Source organism: Amblyomma americanum, chromosome 6 (assembly GCF_052857255.1).
Source record: "Amblyomma americanum isolate KBUSLIRL-KWMA chromosome 6, ASM5285725v1, whole genome shotgun sequence".
NCBI classification, from domain to species: domain Eukaryota; kingdom Metazoa; phylum Arthropoda; class Arachnida; order Ixodida; family Ixodidae; genus Amblyomma; species Amblyomma americanum.
Window position 1 is genome coordinate 101,031,130 of NC_135502.1, and position 22,675 is coordinate 101,053,804.

Sequence of the window (22,675 nt, forward strand, 5' to 3'; positions counted from 1 at the left end):
AACAGACGGGACGTCAAGCCTGTGTGTTCGAGGAATGCACAGAGGCTCACCAAGGTTCGCTCACGAGTGCGCGCACTGCCCTGCGGCCACAATAGCGTCTTGATGGACTCTGGTAGTATGCCCTGCGCCCTATAGGCCGGAAGCATGTCGCGACGAGCATCGGCGAACGCGGCACAGTGAAGGAGCAGGTGTTCCACGCGCTCAGCTTGCTTTTAGAGCAGCCATCCGAGAGGTAGAAATATGGTATACTAATAACAGTAAAGGCAAGAAGATTGGCCTTGGAGGCAGACAGCTACATAGCTGGCAGTCTATGTTTGGTATGCAGTAAATTAAAACTTTATTTTAGGAGACGCGAAAAGCAGGTGATTGAACCATGACGATATGAAAGTATGCTGGGAATGCTTGTAATTCAGTTGCTGTCCGGTGCTTTGCACAGCATGGTAGGGTGCCGGTAATTTGCGCCGCCAGGCGTGCTGTCAAACTTGACAGCGCAGACCCTTCTAAATGGACAGCATGTGCATACCTTTTGGAGCTAGTTGTCCAAATGTCAGCTTGGATGTGTACGCTACGCTGAGCAGCGTTAGAAACGGAATCGTTTCGGGATGTCTGTTCTAGCACAACTAATTACAGGATTTTACAGAATAATGAGAAGGCGCTATACTGACGTCCTTCTTGGATTTAGACTGGAAAGCAATTACCTGGCAGACTGCTTGATGCACACATGTGCATTGTCGGGCTACGGAGGTAACGGCACGTTCGTAATGGTATTTTGCTTGCTGAATTCAATTACAGTTCACCTGAATTCACATTGAGGTGCGGGGCTTTTGAGCTTTTGTACTCCGGCCTACGCTCCACCCAAGTAGAAGAGCATAGTGCGGATGGTAACTGCAGAAATCCAGCGTTTCTGAAATTCAAGTAGTAAATTGTCGCAGTTACAGGAGAACTAGATCTGCAAGAGTGGCGGGCGATTCACAGCCTTCGTTTCCTCGAAAATAGTTGCCTATCCGCCATGTACGGTGTATACAGGAGGAAATCGAATGAAGACACCTATGACACCTCGGAAGGAGCGCTTCCCTTTCATCTACAACGCATCGCTGAAGACGACCTCGGCGAAACTCCTACTAGGAGGAAAGAGTCAGTGGAGAAACTCGCGCAGCTTATATCAGGTGAGCCATCTAAAGTTGTTGTCGTTGTTGTTGTTGTTGCCTCAAAAGCGATTGACCATACCCACGGTGGCGGACTGGCCAGGGTTCGGTGCAGGTCCAAACAGGAGAAAACTCATCCAGGTATCTGCAGTCAACGCTTGACATGGTTTACCGTTTTTATTCCTTTCCATACAAAGTCGGCAGCCTTACCGATTACCACTTGTATCCACCACGTCGCTTTTTGCGCGAAACAAACAAAAATACAAAAGAAAACAGCGTTGAAAGTCATCATAAATGGTATGCTAAATCGCAACAACCTGATGCGTTTCCTTCGATCTTCCTCCTTCGTTTGCAATCATTCAGGAAGTAAATGTTCTTGGAAAATATCGGTTAAAATATCGTTATCAGTGACAACAACAAACACTGAATCAAATGATCACGCACCGAGACAAATTGTTCTTCACTACGGAGTTTCCGTGAAAGCTCTACAGCCGTATGGCTGCGGTTAGGTGGATTCTAATCAGAAATTACTCCCTTATTTCAAACATACTGCGGCTTGGGGGCTTCTATAATTCATCATTTTATTTGCTGTGTGCTTGCTGCATGACATGTATGCTGTGTAGGGTATGCTATGTTGCTCATGTGATATTATAAGAGAAGGATATGATATGTTAATATTTCATTTTGCTGTATGTTCGCTGTATGCCATGTACTGGGGGGCTCGCATGGTCAAGCGAAGCCTGCCCATGTCTTTATGGTGTAAATAAAAATGAAATGAAATGAAATGAAATTGGAGCAACAATGCTTCCCCTTTCTTGTTGTTTATCAATTCCCTCTCACCGTACCATCTGATAAGCAAGCTGTTCTCTTTAGCTCAATTGGTAGAGCGACTGTCCGAGATAGGCGGTGGTCCCGGGTTCGAACATCCACCAGGATTAATTTTTCTCGAACTCCGAAGTTTCCGCAACAACTGAATAGCTTCTTTGGTAGCCATGTGGCAACGCTTGAATGGATGCTAATGACTAACTACTCCCTTAAAACAAAGAACTGTTTGAGTAAAGATGAACGATTCCACAAGTTTCCTTACAAACACGAAAGTGCGCGAAAGTTTAGTAGCCGATCTTTAGCGGTTAGGCAGTCATCGCCTGTTGCTCCATTCCTTGAATTTCTTTTAAACGAGTGGGGCATAATATTTCATAACCCGACAAGTAAGATAAGCTTAAGAACGATTAAATTCTAGTTGGCATGTTCCTAGCCCATTCCGCCAACGCTGAGCATTCATCGTTGAAATGAGGTTTCAAGATATTCTTATCAGCATTGCGCAAACAACCGCCAGTCACGTCTTCTGCTTTAGCATGGCGCCGTGCTTACCTGACGGTTGTGATCCAACATTACACGCAGAGGAGCCCGATCTCAATTCAAGAAAAGACACGGAATTCCTCCTCCGTTTCCTGCGTGTGAGGAAGTACAACGTGGAGGCCGCGTTGCAGACCATCAGAAACTACTACTACAACCGGAGCACCTGTGACTCGCTGTACCGTGACCTCTTACCGTCGACGGTGCCCCTCGAAGCCCGCAAATTGATCACGGTGATGCCAGGAAAGGACGTCCAAGGGCGCAACATAATTCTCTGCAATCTAGGCAAGTGTATTCAGTACTTACCGCGTTAGTCGAACCTCGCGATAGTAAAGTATTGCAACGAAGAACAATATCAAGGACATTTTGGAAAGGAATCAGCTGGGCTGTTTCGGCACGTGTGCCTCCCCATACACTCCCCTCCTTTTTGCACATTCGCTGGTTGTTTACTTCTCTAAGTAGTCACTCACAATTCCTTCGTCGATAATTAAAACAAAAAAAATCCTCTAAGGGCACTTAAGGCTACTTACATGCTCTAAATGCGAAAACACTGTTTTTTTCATTTCTATGTATTTTTAATTTTATATTTACTTGGCTCCCTTCCTAACGACGCATCTACTGATTAGCATACAGTCGTAATGCAACGGATACACTAGGTTCACCTTTGTTCTTCAAGAAGCAATGCTGTTTTGTGGCCTGTAGGTTGCGTGCTCGCCTCGCACTCTGAAAGTAGTGTGTTCAATTCCCCACGCCTTAGAAACAAATTCGATTTACTTTATACCGTGGTGACGGCATCTGGGATTTTTGGGCCCACTGATACAAGTCACTGCCAACGTTGCGTTTAGTTCCCTATGAGCCATATAATGCTTTCGCAATAAAAGGTTTCTGAAAGGATTGCCTTGTTAGTGCAAAGGGACAAATGATTTTATCGAAGAACTACGCAGACAGATTTTCTTGAACTGCTTTACACGCCACCTTTCCACACCTCGGTAGAAATGCGTACACATACGCTGCCATGCTCTCTACCGCTGCCGGCCCAGGCCACTATTGGCGCGCAGATAAAACTCGAGCCATGAGGTACGCCTCGGAAGAGATATAGTACTAATCCATTGCAACGCCATTATGGTGTAGTCATGCCCTTTATTATGACACCTGACAGTATGGACGATTCCAGTTATGGAGAATGCTTGGGAGGACTAGACTTTTTCACCACATTTACGTCCCGTTAATATGTGAACTCGCTGCCTAGACTTAAGAGAGGGCTTAAATGCGCAGGGCCTTTTTCTGCTATGTATTTTTGTTGCTTTACTATTACAGCAAAAAGCAGACGCTCAGTTGCCATAACCAGGGCTGAGGCGAAAGCATTAGATGGCTCATAAAAAGACGAAGAAGTGGCGGTGTTACGAGTATCTCGATCGGTCGAAACGAACTGCGTCATCAAAGACGAGAAAATACGAAATGTTAACCACTGAAGTAACCTGCAGATGCCGCATAGTTTTAAACGAAACCTATCCGCGCACCTAACGATGTTGAATATCCTTCCTGGCTTCTGTTCTTTTCTTGTAAAGCTATGCAGCGCCTGCAATTTACTCCAGTTTTGAACTAACCAGCCCGCGCAGAAAGTATGCTTAATTTTAACCAGTAATTACCAGTACTGCTACTTACTATCGCACCAGCTACAAAAGAATAGACTGGAATTGCAATAGAACTGGAAGAGAATAGCAAAAGAATTGGAATGCTTTCGCACTACTTACACGTAGATTCCTTAAGTTCCCTGGATAATTTTTTCCTTCGTTCGGAGCTCAGGACATCAGCGAAAGGCAGTGCGAAAGCGTCAATACCAAAATGATAGCACATTTTTTTGCATGCTGGTGCTTTGCAGGGCCAATGGGCATGGTCGACGCGTCACACTATTTTTAAAACAAGGATGGCTATGAAGGAAACTATTTCTACATCCTGTGCTGTCGTTTGCGTTGCGTTTTGTGGGATGTGGAAAATCACAGCAGTAGACCATCAACCTAATGCAGCATCAGTCATCCATCAGAGGCCCTCAGATGCCTTATAGACAGCTATGTGGTCCATACTGATGCACAATGATTTAAAGGTAATGACATCTAGGATAAAGTATATCAAAATGGAAATAATATATGTCTTATGTTCACTTCACTGTCGACTATTATGCACAGAAGCGCACGCTAATAATATGACACAGAGGAAAGAATCAGGAGAGGCCATTTTGAAACTAAGGTAACGGCTCCGCCGCGCTAGTTGGTCCCCGCCTCAGCCCGCTTGCGCATGTGCATCACACAGTGAAGCAGGTGACGCCGCTGCACCCAGCGTTTACTATTGGCTACGCAGTCGGCCAAAAAATCCAAGTAGTCTTAAGAAAACACGTAATTTTCAGCACACTTTTGTTCATGCAGATCGGATAGCAAGGGCTTCTCTTATGTCTTACCTCCTGCATTGAATAAAGTGATATTTTGAATTCTTTTTCGCCACGATTCCTTGTTACGTAGGGCTCTCTTTATGGACACGTTTCGCTCAAGAATCAGAGTGTCTACATTAAAAAGGCACGGGTTTGCTGCGAAGAAAGCTTACAATGAGACCATCAGTGTAGCCGTTAGAATCACATAAATAGACGGCTTTTGTGAGAATACGGTGGGTCGGAAAAAGAGGAAAGATGAGGAGGTGGGAGGCAAAAAATAAAGATTGGTTTTGAGGAAATGAAAAGCGCACTTTCTTACTTCTCGGAGGACACCTCAGTCACGAAAGTAGAAGTGAAAGAGGTGCCGTAGTGAAGGGCTCGGTAATAATTTCGGCCCTATAGCTCGAACAGGCGCGTTTGTGACCAAATAATTTCGACCATGCGGCGATCTTTCAAGAGCTCGGACATGGCACAGCAAACGGGTGCGAACTAGATCGCCGTAGCCGGCTTCGAACCCGGCTACACCAGTTAGTAGCGGGTGCAATGTAACAAATTAAAGATCCCCAAGTGGTGGCGTGTAGGCGAGAATGGAGAGGTGGCGCGCGCATCACATTGTGGCTGGTGGATGACTGCGGGAGTGAAACGAAAGAACGGCGTGCTGCACGGCGACTGACGCACTTCATTCCGCCACCCGGGCATATGGTCTGAACCCGTCAGCGGCAGGTCTACGGGAACAGTGATGCTGGCGCATAACCTGCCGCATCAATAGGAGTGATCGCCTATAATTTTTTAACCAATAGACTTTATTGCTGCTGCTACCACTACTTGCGCCGAGGTCTGGCAAGACTGCGCGTCACCGCCGTTCACGCGAAAGGGCCCCACTTTTCACCTTTTGTTCCACTCGAAGGCAACGTTTCGATAGTGCTTAGACCCTTGCAATCACAACGCACGCTGTACCCCCGCCTCCGAGTGCCAGCTTAATTAGCAGTAGTGGCAAACGCTCGAGTTCGGAAGAAAGGGCGCAGCGAGGACGCAGCCTGCTGCTTAGCGGAGTTAAAAGCGGACCTGATGATCGAAGGATCTGGAGCTGAAGAGCTAACGCCTGCTGCGCACCAGTAGCGAGAGTGAGGGAGCGGAGGCACAGCTGCGACACCAGCGTACAGCAGCGCTCTGTCCGAACTTAGCAATGTGTGCACCAGGTTCCGGAGAACGGAGGGAACTTGTCTTCTCGGTCTCGAATCACCACTTCTGTGTTCTAACAAAATGTAAATGCCTTGCATGAGGTCCTTTCTCGTTTTCTCTATGTAACAACGTCTCAATGGTGATGTCCTGGCCTCTACCGTCGCATTTGCATTCGGTCAGCTAACCTACCCTGTTTCTTTGCTCGTCACCGCTGCCCGTCTATTGCACTCTAAGGCAGGGGGCTTTTTTGTGCCGAAGAGCAAAACTTCCCGACTCCGTTGGGGGGGGGGGGGGGGGGGGGGGGGGGGGTCAGCGTCACCGCGCTGGTAACGAAAACCTTGAGGTGTTTGTGACAAGATGCGCACTTCCCGCCGAAGGCGGGTGGTGCTCTTTTCTAGTCAGTACGGCCTTACACTCTCCTCAGTTCCTCTCTAAGGTCTCCACACACCCCTTGAGAAGGCGGGAGGGGGCCAGGATTTCGTCAGCTGGCGAAACCATCCAACTCCCCCTTCTTCCCCCCCCCCCCCCTAACGGACTCCCCAGTCTGAATACAACTTTAACAACGGCGTTCTTCGTTCATTTCACCTTGCATCAGTACAACAAAAACTAGCAGAGTTTTAGCTGCCCCTTCAAGGTAGGGAGCTTTTGAGCGGACGAGCCATACGAGTGAAAGCTCTGTTAAACATGGTTACGCGTGGTTTGGCCCGCAGTCGGTCCGGCACGCGTCTCATCCATAGGGAGACGCAGCGACCGAGGGCCAACGAAGCAATTTTATACCTCCCGCTAGTCACATGGTACAGCAGCTGCGAGGCTCCGAGCTACCGGCGAGGCTACAAACGAGCTCAGCTGCGGCGCCTCTCAACAGCAAGTCACGCGGTTCCACGTCACTTGTCACGCCTTAGCTCCGCCGGCTCAAGGTCAAACGTGCACTAAACTTGACCTTGGGAGTTGTATTGCGAAGAGTAGAGCTTTGGCTCCAAAAACAGATCTCAAAATTGTTGGAAGCAATGACAAAAACCTTGGCCTTGCTACTAACTTTCTTTTCAGGAGCATGGATGCCTAAGCGAATTTCGCAAGCCACATTTCAGCGGGCCTGTATCTTATGCCTCGAACTTCTAGCGTCAGACCCGTCAGCTCAGACTCTGGGCATTGTCCTGCTCATAGACTGCAGCGAGTTTGCCGTGGAAAATGCGCTGTGTTTCAAACCCGGACTCGTCAAAAAAGGACTGGAGTACATGCAGGTAAGCAAAACAGCTCAGTGGCGGAGAATTGAACGCGCTAATCTAATAAGCGCCACAAAAGCCCCTCAGTTTTAATCAGTGGGTAGAAAATGTTCAATCTGAGAAACAGAAAACTAAGACGGGATCTAGGCTGCGTGGCTGGACGCGGAGCTTGGCGAGACTACGCGATGATGTCGTAAAAACTGTAGCCGCAAACCTTGTAGTCCTGTTTACTGGTGGAAATAGTGCTTGCAAGTCGTGACCCCGGACAGTAAGCGTGTCCGATGACCAAAAACATAAATATAAAGCGTGGTTTCTGTTGTTTATGATGCGCGGAGTGCGAATAAAATTACGGAATCAAATGGGGACGTAGCGGACACATTGTGACCCGTAGAAAACTAATGAGGTGAGGCCGTTGTGGGGCCATTGTAAAACGAACTTAACTGCAGTGGAAAAAGCACACGCCCAAGGGTTACCTGCTTTCGCAAATATGGTGGGAATGAGAGCCTGCACTACAGTTAAAACAGTCAAAGAATGATTAAGTCCCAAAGCTGGCCTTCAATCTCTTCCACTCGTATGTAGCACTAAACGCATGCGCGCTTTGCAGAACCGTTCTGTCTTTGAATATTTGGTTCTTTTCCGAGCTCCGAAAACATTATTATCTATCGCAATAGTATCTCAGGCACGATACAAAATTTACAACAAAGCCTTGAAGCATAAATACAGGATTAAGCTTCTTTTTACGTCTTCCTTTCTGATTTCCACCGCTTTATCTGCAATTCTGAGTGGGACTACAGGTGGTCTGCCTTTTCGGAGGAACGGTTACAAATAATTCGTGACAAAATTCGGTGGATGGCTTAGAGAATTCTAAAACAATTTCCCAATGATCACGATGACTACATCTCTTTTAAGAGAGCTGTTTGATACGAATGAAGCGTGAAATAAAACTTGCGGGAAGCCTGAATTTTTCTCTCTCAACCGACACACTTAATCGCACCGAAAAGGTGCAAGAAAACATAACATTACAGTTAAGTTCCAGCGCCAACAATACCCACACTCATGACGTTAGCTGTCAAGGAGCGATAAAGAAGGAACACGAAAGCATTATTATGCACTTATCATTCTGCTTATAAATGCAGAAAAAATCTACACCCCGCAATGTGATCCGGAAAATTTCAGATTAATTTTTTTTGAAACTCAGGTGTTCAGTATTCATGTTTACCAGAAGCATGGCGAACGTTTCATAATGACTATGAAATTGGCAAAACCAGAGGAACGTGTTCCAGTGTAGGCCTCGACATCACTCACAAAAGAAAAAAAAAAGCAAATGGACAGCCTTTCATGTGGGAGAAGAGACTGAGGCACGCAGTTAACAGATCAGGCAGGGGGGGGTTAGGTGATGTGGTGTGCATGTTACAGCAAACAGCGCAAGAATTGCGCATGCAACAGCGCGTGGCTACGTGCTGTTGCATCATAGACCCTTGTCTCATCTGCACGCAATAGCACTTCCACGCCCCTGTACTCGGCTCCCGTGCGCCGCTTCTCGACTTCCTCGCAATGAGCGTTTCGCCCGCGCTGGATGATGTTGGATAAAGGCCCGCCTTCACCTCATTTGGCGCGCAAGCGGCCAGTACAGACTGAGTGTGCGCACATTTTCGAAATGATTCAGCGGAAGAACGGATTAGCAGCAGGCAATGCACACGGCCGCCGGTTCTTTCGGTCGCAAATCGAGGTGAAAGGCATGTCGAAAACATCCTGTGCTCTTGTTATTTCCAGCGGCAAATGTAATATAGACTTGATATCATTTAACGTTCTGTACGCTTAAGTCAACGAACGGCTACGATACCATTCATTAAGAACGACGGAATTGTTCTTGTCTACTGTTGTGTGGTATTCAGCCTACGACAGCTTGTACGTTTCAGAAGCATTCAGTATATCAAAACAGGGAAGCGTTTTCTAAGTTCATAAACCAAGCAAATTTGTAGCTGGCTTGTTTTGTTTCTTATTTTTTACCGACCGGCAATGTAAAACTCTTCAGGACTGCATGCCGTCTAGGTTGAAGATGGTCCATGTGGTGCGACAAGCCCACGCTTTTGATGTACTCTACGCCATCATGAAGCCTTTTCTGAAGAGCAAGCTGGCCGGACGGGTGAGCTACGATGCAAAAACAGCGCGTCAGATATTGTTTCCTCATAAAGTGGTGTTACAAGCCGAACAACAAAGCCGGCAGCAGCAAATGGCGCCTGTGCACCGCACCCTATAATCCAGCTCGCTGGCCATACGTGCTAACAGCAAGTAGCAGTTGCTAACCGTACTACAATATTACTATGTCGAAAAAAGTCCAAGTTTCACTGATCAGCGCCGAAAGAAAATTTTTGCAGAGGTTAGCACGTAGCTTCAGGTTGTTTAAAGTTGTAGTGGTCCGTTTGCTCTTGTCCGATGATTTCATTGTATATCGAAACTATCGGTAGCAATGCAAAGACGAGCGCTAGTTTACCTTACGCAATTTAAAAGCATGCGCTCTACTCTGTGCGTGCGACAGCGCGCCTGTTCCTGTCCCTGTCTTCGTTATACCTTGTGGTTATGCCATGTTCCCTGAATACAACGCGCGCCCTCGAATCATACCACCTGACTGCCTAAAAATCCTTCCAGAAAGTTTCAGCTTGCTTAAGTGGTTTGTACACCTTTTGGCCGGTAATACCGAACCAACAGAATGAGCCATGAATAGCACTGCGCAGGCGACTTACGCACGCCCTCAGTTTCTTAATCAGCATTATTGCATCACGGCTAATATTTTGTACCAACATGCATTAGCTACCAATCTTTCATTTGAGAGGGACGTCATAACGCATACTTTAATAAATATTCCAATAATACGAAGTTAATACAACGGGAATGGCAGGCATACCAGACAAAGCAGTGTTGCTACTTCGCATGCTTCATTTTTTTAATTTTTTTTAGCGCTTGCTCACATCACTAGATTGGGAAGCTAAAATATTTATGAGTGACACATGAAATCAGAGTCACAGGATGCAACAGGGAGCACACATTGTTTTGTGTTTTAGTGCACATAGCTATCGTCAGAGTCATTTATTTCCCTCGTAAGCTCTTCCTCGAACAGTACCATTTATAAACATTAATTCACTCTTTCCGAATTGACCGTGCCTGATGATGACGTAATTGTTAATACCGGTGTTCTACATCTGTGTTTCTTCCCTGCAAGTTTCTCTTCCATGGACACAATTTTGAGAGCCTTCACAAGGAAATTTCGCCGGAGAATTTACCACAACAGCTTGGAGGTCTGGGTCCGCCGTTGGATTACGACGGATTCTGGAACGAAATGAGCAAGCTTGAAAAAACCTTTGAAGCTGAAAACCGCTACGGCTACTCAAACAAGTATAATGGAGATTTCGCCACAAATGATGAGATAGAAAAAGACCTGGATTTTTTCTGAGAGTAAAGAAGAGAATGAGGGTGAATAGTTAAGTCCACGTCAAACTAGCGATGTGCACTTCGGACCTCGAAAATAAAAAAAAATGTTCGAGATAAACATGTTATTTTTGATTGTGAATTTTCATTCATAATTTTTGCTGTCAAAATGAAGAGAACATGAGTTGATGGGTGAGTTCTAAAAAAAAACTAAACCTCAAATTGGTGCTATGCCAAAGTGCTATTTTTTGGTTTGCTGAAAAAATATGCCATGAGATTCGTTTTTCGACGAAGAAGGTGCCGGCTATTAATTGTTATTTTTTTCTCTAAAAGCATATTGAAAACATATGTGGTGAGTGGCACTCAACGGCTCCCAACAGCTGACAATTACTCCTTTATCCCCTACTTATTGCATCCTAGGAGTTGTTAAAAAGAGAGCGCATTTTTCTTCCGGTCTTGTATTCTCTCCAATATGCTCTAACGCAGGGCTTAAAGTTACTGCGTCATTCCGCTTTTAGCCAAAACTGCATACGTGGCACAGTCAGCTAGAACTCACCTAAATCGAATAAACGCCTAGTCGAACCGACTATTTGGTCCCATCCATATCAAGAGTAATAGAAGGCGTCTTGCAATTTCAACTGCACATAATTCAAATTAATTCTCGATTCCATTCAATGTCAAGTTATTGAGGCAATTATAATCACTTTTCCATTTCATACATCTCTGTTTTTCCTTTCGACAGCGGCTTTATGCAAGGCTCACTTTTCAACGCAACTTCTTAATGTAAGCGCAAAAGCAACGCAAGCTTTGTTAACGCCACCGCGGTGGCTTTGTGGTTATGGCACTCGGCTGTTGACCTGGAAGACGCGGGTTCGGTCCCGGCATCGGTGGTCGCATTTCGATGCAGGCGAAATCCTAGAGGCCCCGGTGCTGTGCGATATCAGTGCACGTTAAAGAAGCCCAGGTAGTCGAAATCATCCGAAAGCTTCCACTACGGCGTCCCTCATACCTTGAGTCGCTTTGGGATGTTAAACCTCCATAAACCATAAACAAAACCAAGCTTCGACAAGTTAACTCTATTGCGAATGCGAAAGGTTATCGCAAGCGTTCAGAAGTCGTTTCAAGAATAGCATGCGGTAGTGCTACTTGGGACGTGTTCTGAGGGCATAACTTATTCTTCGTGCGTCATTGCCCTCACGTCTGTTGCTAATCAGCTCTTAAGCGATGCCAGGGCGACGGCTCCGGCTGCTGTTGTGGGGCGCCATGAACGAGGACGTTGTGTGCATAAGCAAGAAGAGCTGAGTGCAGTGGGATGGCCCATGAGGAAAATTAACTTCAAAGCAGAAATGAATGAGTGGTCCAGCGCCTTACTGGGAGTTCAGCTGTATGGAATCAGTTACCACAGCGACTTACCTAACCCCGCTGCCTACTTTAATACGGCGGAAGTTTTACAGACGACACAATTGCCTTATGCAAAATTGCCCCGCACAGACTTATTATCGCCGTTTTGTGATATCTTTCCTCCGTGGCTCGGTACGATGGCTCGGGGCCTTTGACGTCCGGCCGCCGAGCGCTAAGGCGGTCGGATCGAATCCCATCTCAGCGGCTGCATTTCGATGGAATCAAAAAACAGAAACGCCCGTGTGGTTTTCTACTGCAGATTCCGTTAAGGAGTTGACCGGCCGGTGAGTTTAGTCTGAAGCCATTCACTACAGCATCTACCATAGATCATGTGCAACTACCGAACATTCAGCTCCACACGGCAAGCCACATATCCGATAATTCTGGACAAAAAACATTTTTGGGCGTGAAAGAGTTTTTGAGCACAATGTTTTTCATATTTAGTAAGATATCACTAAAGCAATCATTAATTCCGCAGATCACCCATCGGCAGGATTTATTTTTTCTATTGAGATTTTGGCTATTGTCAAAAGCGTTACTGATTGGTTCTCTTTCGCAGTCTTAACTGCTCGACGCGAGCAATGGGCACACTATAAAAGAAAGATTTTCCTACGTGTCGGAGGAAGTGACCATAAACTTCAATATTTTATACCCTTATCTAACAGTTTTTCAATATTCAAAATTCTTGCCCAAGAATGTTGGACATGATTTAACACTATACCTTCCGGGAATATATGATAATATCTTGTATAGATCTCTTCAGTGTTACCAGCCACGGGCTGTCTATCATGGACTTGTTCCTTCGAAGAATCCCGAAATCTCCCGAAAATGCCGAACAAAAATTAGACCATGCGCATATATTTGTGTTTCGAACTTATGTTTTCCAGCAAATTTCTGTTTCCAACACGCCCATATTTGTGTTTCCAAACATTCTGGACGAATTAACGGGTGCACGACATTTAGAGTTTGCCACAGTATTGGTGACGTACGCTACTTCGGGCCTCGTGGTCCCACAAGTCAATCCAACGCATTCCAATAATTTTTCCGCACTCACTAGGGTGCAAAGTGAGCTTTCGAGGGTTCTTAGGGTTTCCAGTGATCTTCAACTCGAAGCATAGGTGAAACGTTTGTGCAGATGTGCACATCTACGATTATTCAAATGAATTTACGATTATTCAAATGAATGTTAGATTTGATACCTGGTGTCATAGCTAAACGCAACCAATATTTTAAAAAACAAATGGAATGTCCTAGCCGCGTCAAAATAAACTGAGGGCGGTTTAGAGTCGCGTGTCCTCGCCTGCCGTATTTTTCTTTGAATTAATTAGTTAATCTTATTTAGGTAACTTTTTAATTATTTACTTGAGGAAAAAAGTGTCAGTCGAAAAGTTGCAGAGTGTTTTGAAAAACAAATGGCTGAAAAGTGCACCAGGCTACCGTTTACGTAAAGCAGATTTTTTGCCAGCCTTTAACCATAAATCGCACAATAAAAATAAAAAGCTTCCAGTGGATAACGGTACCACTTCAAAGTCCCAAGACGCGTCTAAGAGAACAAAATCCGTTTGTTTTATTTTTTTCTAAAGTGCTCTGCCCGATGAGCCTTTAAATGCGCATTGGGACAGAGATGTGAGCCAAAAACTGGTCACGTGACAGCCTTCCTTTAAGACCACTAAATAAAGTTACGTAAATTGTACCTTGATGGCAAAAGCCTTGATCCACAACTTATCTGTTCACTGTTCTGTAATTAAAAGGTTCGCTAATTAGGATTAACTAATCAATTAACTTTAAAGAATGAAAAATGCAGCAGACTAGACCACGCGGCTCTAAGCAACCCTCGGTCAGTATCACTGGGCTAGGAGATTTCGTCTTTTTTAAAAGCTTATTTACATTTAGCTCGTGCACATGGTATTTAATAACGGGAATGAAATTACCTGAACATTACAATGTTTTTCCTGCGTTTATTTATTTGTTTTGACATACTGCACCCTGGCATGGGTGTTACTGCAGGAAGTGATAAAAAACACAAAGCGCAACTGCTATTGCAACCGTTAAGCAGCTTATTTATATACTGGAAGCACGTGTAAACGCAAAGTAAAAATATTTCAGCGACGAATTGCAGAATACAAAGATTCTTTAAAATAAAACGCATAGGTAGGGCCAGGAGGCATTTCAAAATTTTTATTGTGCGCATAAAATAAACTTGAGCTATATATCTCGGTAAGAGGATTAGCAGATTAAACGTTTAGTTCCTGATAGCGTCTTAGCGACGATAGCTTAGAAAATCTTAAAATTTTAAGCACTCGGCAAGTGACTACATTCGAGGAGTGTTAACGTGTTCAATCGCGCATAGCTCAAAGGCCAGTTGAAATATTGAAAACACGCTGTAGAGAAGAGTTTTTAAGCATTTGGGCAGTCAGTGCTCATGCAGGAGATATTTCAGGACAATCTATTACTATTACGTCGTACAGCTCACTGCCAGCACTTAGTTTTTCAGCCACCGCGTGTCTCATAATTCACAAACATCAACAAATGTCGGATGCAGCGAGGCCCAAACTGGCTGCTACTAGAAATTCCCGTGGTTCGCACTTCGCTTATGGCCAACTTCAGATAGTCGATGAACATTGACGCCGCATATTTGAACACTTTTACAGCATCCGAAAGGGTATGTTTTATAGCACTTCGCCGACTGTTTACCTTTTAGTCCACCATAACCTGCGTCTAAAAACAGCCAAACCCGCCGCGGTGGCGCAGTGGTTAGGGCGCTCGACTACTGATCCAGAGTTCCCGGGTTCGAACCCGACCGTGGCGGCTGCGTTTTTATGGAGGAAAAACGCTAAGGCGCCCGTGTGCTGTGCGATGTCAGTGCACGTTAAAGATCCCCAGGTGGTCGAAATTATTCCGGAGCCCTCCACTACGGCACCTCCTTCTTCCTTTCTCCTTTCCTTTCCTTTCTTCCTTTCACTCCCTCCTTTATCCCTTCCCTTACGGCGCGGTTCAGGTGTCCAACGATATATGAGACAGATACCGCGCCATTTCCTTTCCCGAAAAAACCAATTATTATTAATATTATTACTAAAAACAGCCAAGAAATGCACTGTGGAAGTCACATTCAATGAGGTTGTGTTTTTTTATTGGAACATCTCGTTTTAAAAAAAAATTACCTACTAACATGGCTTTATAGCGATGGTACGACGGTACCTGCTATATACCTGTATGTGAAATAGCTGACGTGGAGCTAGACGAGGCAGTAAATGGTTGACAGAATAACAGGAAATGTGTACATGGTAATAACATTATAAGATAACATTTGGATTATGCGACAAATGTTGTTGTGACTGAATCAGAAAGGCCCATTCTACTACTTTCACCGTACTTTGCATGTCCGTAATAAAAACGTTCTAGAGCGAAAAGCTCTACTCCTCCCGTGTTGAGCCTGAAGGTCATCTGGCTCTTAGATTTGACCTCTAACGAGAGGCGCGCCACATGTGCATAATCGCCAGTGGCAAGTGCCTCTATCTTCGTCTTTCCGTTCTGTCGTGAACGCTGCGCGCTTGGAAGTCACGTCCGCCGCTGCACCGACCGGCGCTCTGGACGCTGGCATGTGATGCATCACTTGATTTGCTCTCGCTTAAGTCTTGAAACAATAAAGATGAACCAAAGGTAAACTGTCTCTAATCATGCTTAACAGAGCATTCGTTCTATATATTATGGCTCTGCGAAGTTGAGCCACAGCCAATTTTTTTTACTGCCACGCCACATAACACAAGTAAAATACGTACACCGAACCGCACACCTATTTAGCGGGGATTCTGCCGTATAGCTCAACCACTATCCATGTTTTTAATTGAATTTCTCTTCTTTCTCTCCACGTTACAATACATTTGTATAGTAGTCTGTCTATATGTAGGAAACTTGTGCTTTCTTCATTCCCTCATGCATTTACAACGAAGGCAAGGCAACGCTGGCTGCTAAGGAAGGTGTTATAATAGTGGAGACAAGACCAAGCCCCCGGCTGTATTACTGTAGATGAACGAGTCGTTTAGAGAAATTTTGCGCTGAGATTCATAGCATTTTTATAAGAGCAGCCACAATGTTTCATTTTACGAAAAATGCTCAGTGCTAATTGAATTTGCAGTGTACACACTGAGTCCTCTGTCTCTACACTTTCGTTGACTCGGCGCGTAGAAAAAGCAAGAAAGTATTGCTGGTTCTCTTGAACAGGTCCTTCACATTACTGACTGTATGTATGTCGAACTCGCCTTTTTGAATGTTGTAGTTTTTCCGGTGAAACATCCAAAGGTTGGGCTGGTGCGGTTCCTTTGTCAGTGCTTTAGTATACTTAAGAACAATGCCATGCAATGCTCAGCTCTATACGCATGGTGATGACTCTGGCCGGCACTGTATCACAATAGTTTGAATGAACGTTCATGGGGTTAAAGAGATTAACCTACGCCATGCCGGGCCCCTAATAAGGGGCTGATCTCCTTGCATTAAGAGGGGTGGAAGCTAAAACGCGTACAGAATGCGGTCAGAGAAATTTAAATAAAACGAAAAAAGAAGTCTACATCACCACAAACCAATTTTATTGGCTCTCTTATTGGAAGGGAACGTAATGTTGTCAAGGTAAAAAATTAGTCCTGATGTAGGGATGCGTTTAATCACACTACATTAGATATTGTATTGGAGCGAGTCAATCTGTGTATTGGACCACGTCTAAATCAAGGGATTCATATGTTTCGAGCCGTTAAATTCATACGAGTTTGTGTGTTTTCTGCGACATATTCTGTAAAATTTGTGAGTGAACCGAGGGGCAATTACGAAAGTTAAGAGCAGCGACGAAACGGTGAATCGCCAGGATCTATAGTGCGTGGTCAGAGCTACAACGGCAGCGCTGTATTCCAGAAGGAAAAAGTGGTTTCACGTTTCCAAGGCCACCAAATGTCACTGGTCCGGGCAATGCTAAGTGCGAGCTCACGAAACGTGTTGGCCTTCGGGCACGAGGGGTCACACACTGAGAGCACGTGTAGGGTTCAATGGCTGCGACATTCCCCATTTCTGGTTCAGATATAACTGACTCTTAGCCTTTGTTATATTGCTGTCTAAACTAAAAAAAACAAACTAAGAAGAGAAGCCAATGAAAGTGAGAAGAAAAACGAAGAACTGAAACCATGTAGTTTCACGCTGCAGCCGTCGTTTACTGGTCGAATTATAGCGCGGTTTGTGAACGCAGAGATGCCTAAAGTGTTTTAAAGACATTGAGCTTTAAGCACGATGGCCTTAGCTGCCTATGTGCCATAAAACACAACACAATAATTGTTCAAAAACTGCGAGGAATTGCGTATAACATTATGCTGGACAAGTTTCACGCCTGCATTACCGCAACGACCATTACGCGACAAAGACAGCGGAACATTAGTAAAGTTAGCAACCAACAAGAATCGTCAACAGTAGTGGACATATGAAAACACGATGAAAAGGACGAACTGCTTCTTCCGCGGCCACTGCTTTTTCATTGGGGTTGCCCAATTTAAAAGCTAGGTTGTTTAGAAGAATAACAATTATGCAGAATTGGTGTATGTTAGACGTCAAGATACATTTCGAATTAGTTGCATGAAGCAAAATTTAAAACAGATTTCCTTCATCTCCCATCATTTGTTAGGTACCTCAACAGAAGTTAAGAAACCAAGCATTTTGCAGCTGTCTCATCTAGTTAAACCGTCATCTGTGCCGTCGCTTCTCAATGCTCTTTCACCAGTGCTATGCCGGCGCGATTTTCGGATGAACACAGTTTCCCTCCTCAAAAACATCCAAGGGATTTTCGCCCCAGAGTGATGTTTGCTTTCGTTCTTGGAGGAGGGGGGAAGACCGTTGACGAGCTGACGTCAAAGCGGTGACCTTCCCTTTCTCCTCGCCAGCGTAAGGAGGAAAACCTGTTCCTGGTAGCGGCTGTACGTTACATGCACCCCTCCCCCCCCCCCCCCCCCCCCCCCTTATAAAAGCGGCGTTCGAGCAAGGGCGCCCGCACACGTACTCTCAAAACAGCCCATTAGACACAGCAGACACTGGTCCTGTCGCGCGTGTCTGTGGTTCTCGAAAACAACACACAAGCGAGTGCTTAGCTCGCACGGAGGAAGAGCTTCGAATTAGGACCCAGCACCGCCGCTGTACACTCTTTCCAAAAGCCATGGAGCGGATCACTCCCCAGCCGTACACAAAGGATTGCAATGAGTGAGGACGGCTCTGGCAAAACTGCGCCTCTCTCTGAAAGGTAAGCGGAATGAGCACTGAAATAGGAAGGGAAAAGCATTTTTTTGCGAAGCGTTTAAATTTAAATACCAAAGCAAATCAAATGACAATATGCGTGAAAACAAGAAACCGAAATAATTAGTCTGTTCTCTGGTCCTTCGTTTTCATTGCTACTAGTCTAAGCATTTCAACGAAGTAACCGACAAACTCAAGAGGAGTGGCAGAAGTACTCTTTTTGGAATTCGCCAAAAATTATGAAAGCCGTGTCAAGCATAACACCTTTAAGCGTAATCTCGTTTGTGCCTTCCGAGTGAACAACACCTTAAGGCCAGCCTTTTGTGTAGCAGATCAGAAAGGAAAGGAAAGCTTACTAGCAGCATTTGTTTTGTTTACTTCAGCCCTCTGCGCAAAAAGAAAAAAAAATGGAAGTTTAAGAAAGCGGGCGACTTTGAAGCCTGTCGTGTACTACCGGTATTACGTTCGTCTAGCTCTCTTTTAGGTGGTTTCCATGCAATAACTTTATTAAATCAAATAATAGATCCGGGATCGTCTGAAAGATGCGTAAACGTTTGCAGAGTACACGCTCGAGCACTGTAAAAAAAAAATTCCCTACAACAATCTGATAATAAACGCGCCAAAGTGTAATATCATGCGCTGGCTGTGTATGAAAGGCTTTTTTTTAGAACTGTGCAGCTAATCTTACGTTTCGCACACCACACAGTTACTTGCCGTTGCAAATAATTAGAGTGAGTTTGTTTCATAGTGAATTATATTTTAGCCACTGTTCTTTCTTTTGTTGCTGAAGTTAGGCGATGTCGTATTTTAGGTAAAGCAACATTAAATGTGATACCTGTTAGGATTCTCTGAATGAAAATACTCTATAAAATCAATATTACATAAGAACCAAGCCTCCTTCCCCCCTCCCCCCTCTCCGAAGGAAACTTAAAAGATCATTGCTTTAAATGTATTTGCTTTTTAATAATGTATAAGAACCAAGCCCTTCTTCCCCACGTCCCCGAAGGAAACTCCAACATCATTGGTTTTAATGTTTTTGTTTTTTAATTCAAGAGAGAAACGTATTGGAGGACTTTGCTGTGCGAAATGTCACCATTGTTTCTGCTTTTGTTGCAGCAGGGGACTCAGAGCTCAGCGCGAGGAGTGACTCGGATTTTTTACTTCGATTTCTGAGGTGCACAGAATTGGAACGCGGAATCAGCGCAGGCAAGGATTCAAAAATACTACAAGGTGAAAAGCTCCTGCCACAAGGTGTTCAAAGACTTGATTCCATCGGACGAAATGAAGGCAGATGGACGAAAGCTGGCAGTGGTTCTTCCCAATAAAGATGCTCATGGACGACCCATGCTCTTGATCAAACTCGGTAAGTGTCGCGAATTTAGTACAATCTAAAAGGAAAAATAAAAAAAGGGTAAGCACTTAACCCTCTTTGTTAATGGGCTGTCTTTAAAAAAAATAACAGGTTCATAGGTGATGTCTCCTGAGGGTCAGTATTGCTTAACGAAAAAAACTAGTTTTAAATTTCTTTTGGGGGAAGGAAATGGCGCAGAATCTCTCTCACATATCGGCCGACACCTGAACCGCGCCGTAAGGGAAGGGATAAAGAAGGGACTGAGAGAAAAAAGGAAGAGGTGCCATAGTGAAAGGGTCCAGAATAGTTTCGACCACCTGGTTTTCTTTAACGTGCACTGACATCGAACAGCACACGGATGCCTTAGCGTTTCGCCTCCATCGAAACGCGGCTGCCGCGGTCAGATTCGAACCCGGGGACGGCGGATCAGTAGCCGAGCGCCTTAACCACTAAGCCACCGTGGCAGGTAAAAGAACAACTTGTGCAGATTTTAAATTTATTCCAATCGGTGCAGGATAGTTTCCGCATAGAGGTTCCTGAGTACCGAAAGTTCCCATACAGTTTTAGAATGGTGTATTGTGATACGGTATGGTATGGTATGATATAATATGATATGATATGATACAACATCGTATGGTACTTAGAGGTATGGTATGGTATGCTATGGCATGGTATGGTAAGCTATGGCACGCTATGGAATGGCATAGCATGGTTTGTTATGGTACGGCATGGTACGGTAAGGTATGGTATAGTATCGTATGCGTTATTTCACGACCCGAACAAGCAAGTCTGCAATGTTTCCTGCCTTTGTTGCTTCAAGGCATTTGAAGCGAAATTTATTGTACTTGCCACAATTCCGCATAACAAGGTGATTAAAATTCATAACTTCATTATTAACAAATAGGTATTCATCGATTTCGAAATCTCTGTTGCTTATGATGCAGGACATCATTGAACATATTTCTCAGCATTCAGGTTTCATTGCAAACAACTTCTTCGTTGCTTTTACTCTACGCAGGCGCCTGGGACCCTGCCTCGCTACCCCAGTTTCGGTTTCAGCGAGCAGTCAACGTTTGGCTGGAGCAACTGACCCGCGACCCCGCTTCTCAAGCTGTTGGAATCTGCGTCATTCTTGACTTCGGTGGCTGGTCGGCCTCAAAGATCTTAGCCTGCGAATTAGGCCTCGTTAAACAGGCCATCCGGTTTTTGCAGGTAATTGCCGTTCGTGTCTGCTCAAGCTCAGACAGTACAAATTTCAGATATGGCAAAGCTTTACGTTTGTTGTTATAGGTTGAATATGATGAAAAAACATCGCGCAAAAGGATTTTTGTTAGAACTGCACATGACAGAGCTTGAATAGCATACATCTTTGAACTTGAGCAATGTTCAGTTGATAATTGCTTTGACAATGGGGTAACAAACTTACACCGGATATGATAACCGGCTTGAGTGGCATTCGTATTCTATAATCTCTTCTACTGATTTTTTCGGGACCGTATGCTGCAAGCGTTCACAGGCCTATCCAAATTAGTCTTAAGTGTGATATCCGGTGTTGCAAACCACCAAGATCACCTAAGTTGATGTGACATTTGAGATACCACAAGCGATTATACTTGATGGCCAAACTACGGTATTTCGATTTGCAGGATGTTCTACCTCTCCGGATCACCAAAGTTCACGTGGTGAAGCAGCCAAAGACGTTCAACATGTTTTTCTCATTGCTGAAACCGTTTCTCAGCAAGGACGAACTTTCAAGGGTAAGTTGATTTGATCTAATGGAATTCAGTGCCACAAACCACGATGTTGTATGCGCTATTATTTCCGAATAGCCAAGTACAAGCGAATTTTAGCGCTCTGTAGACTCAAAGTAGATCTATAAACATGCCAAATACACTACCTCGGAAAACACCTTAAACAAAGGGTGCTGCCAGCATATCTTGAAGTCCTTAACTTTTGTCGTTACACGTACTGACATCGCCTGCAAAGCGCTATTGTACGCACCTGCTTGCAGCCTCAGGTGCGACCATGCTGCAGTGTAGATTAGACACAATGAATATGGGTGGTTTGTTAATTATTATTCAGATATACCCACAGCAGCATTACGTAATTTTGTTCCCTTAATGTTCACCTTTTCTTTTCATCTTGCAATGGTTTCTCGAGTGTAATTTATTTCTCTGATTTGGCGCCCCCTCGTTCAGTTCCAGCTCCATGGTGACTGCTTTGAAAAACTACGCACTGAAGTGCCCGAGAATCATTTGCCCTCGGAATACGGCGGCACGGCTCCTTCGCTTGACTTCGATGGAATCTGGGAGCGTTTGCGAGAAGAAGACGGCGAATTCAGGGAAAACAACATATACGGATACCATCACAAGTCCTGATCAGCCACCGGAGGCGCGTAGCTTTGTGCCCATTTTAATGATTTCCGTACGCTAAAAACAACTTTTCATGGTCGCCGCAAGTCAAAATGCAGTCTGTGATATCGCAAATATGTTTGATGTCAAGCCTTCTTGAAAGAGATGTGGTCACACCCTCAGCTCTTTGCATTCGTGTACACATGGAGAAAATAAAAATGTTGAGTTCTAGCTCTTGTTTCTAGCGTGCACAAGACATCACGCACATTGCGAACATTGCGGGAATTTTGGTGAGCGAAGGAGCACTGAAAAAGCACACACGGTCAATACCAACGTTTTCCTGCAGCCCAAGCTAGAGTTAGTCCGTTCGTTCGTTCTTTCACTGAGAGCTAAAGCTGTGAAGGTTTTACAGTAAAGAAAAAGCGCCTGAACGCTGCTAAAAAAATATAAGGCTCCCTTTTAATGTATGGTCTCTTTTTTTTTGCCACGCAAACGGCGCTTCTTATCTGCCATTCCAAGTCATTCTAAGCAAAAGCATTCCTGAGCGGAAAACC

General features: G+C 44.8%; 1 pseudogene across 1 annotated transcript; it reads left to right on the top strand.

The window, feature by feature from the left end:
- The first annotated feature begins 706 nt into the window (after nt 1–706).
- Nucleotides 707–22,356, top strand: LOC144095419 (uncharacterized; annotated as a pseudogene). The gene is made up of 10 exons (XR_013306729.1): nt 707–1,166; nt 2,547–2,786; nt 7,156–7,349; nt 9,367–9,477; nt 10,552–10,775; nt 18,392–18,426; nt 19,539–19,782; nt 20,789–20,982; nt 21,417–21,527; nt 21,969–22,356. The product of XR_013306729.1 is annotated as an uncharacterized LOC144095419 (transcript).
- Nucleotides 22,357–22,675: the final 319 nt, after the last annotated feature.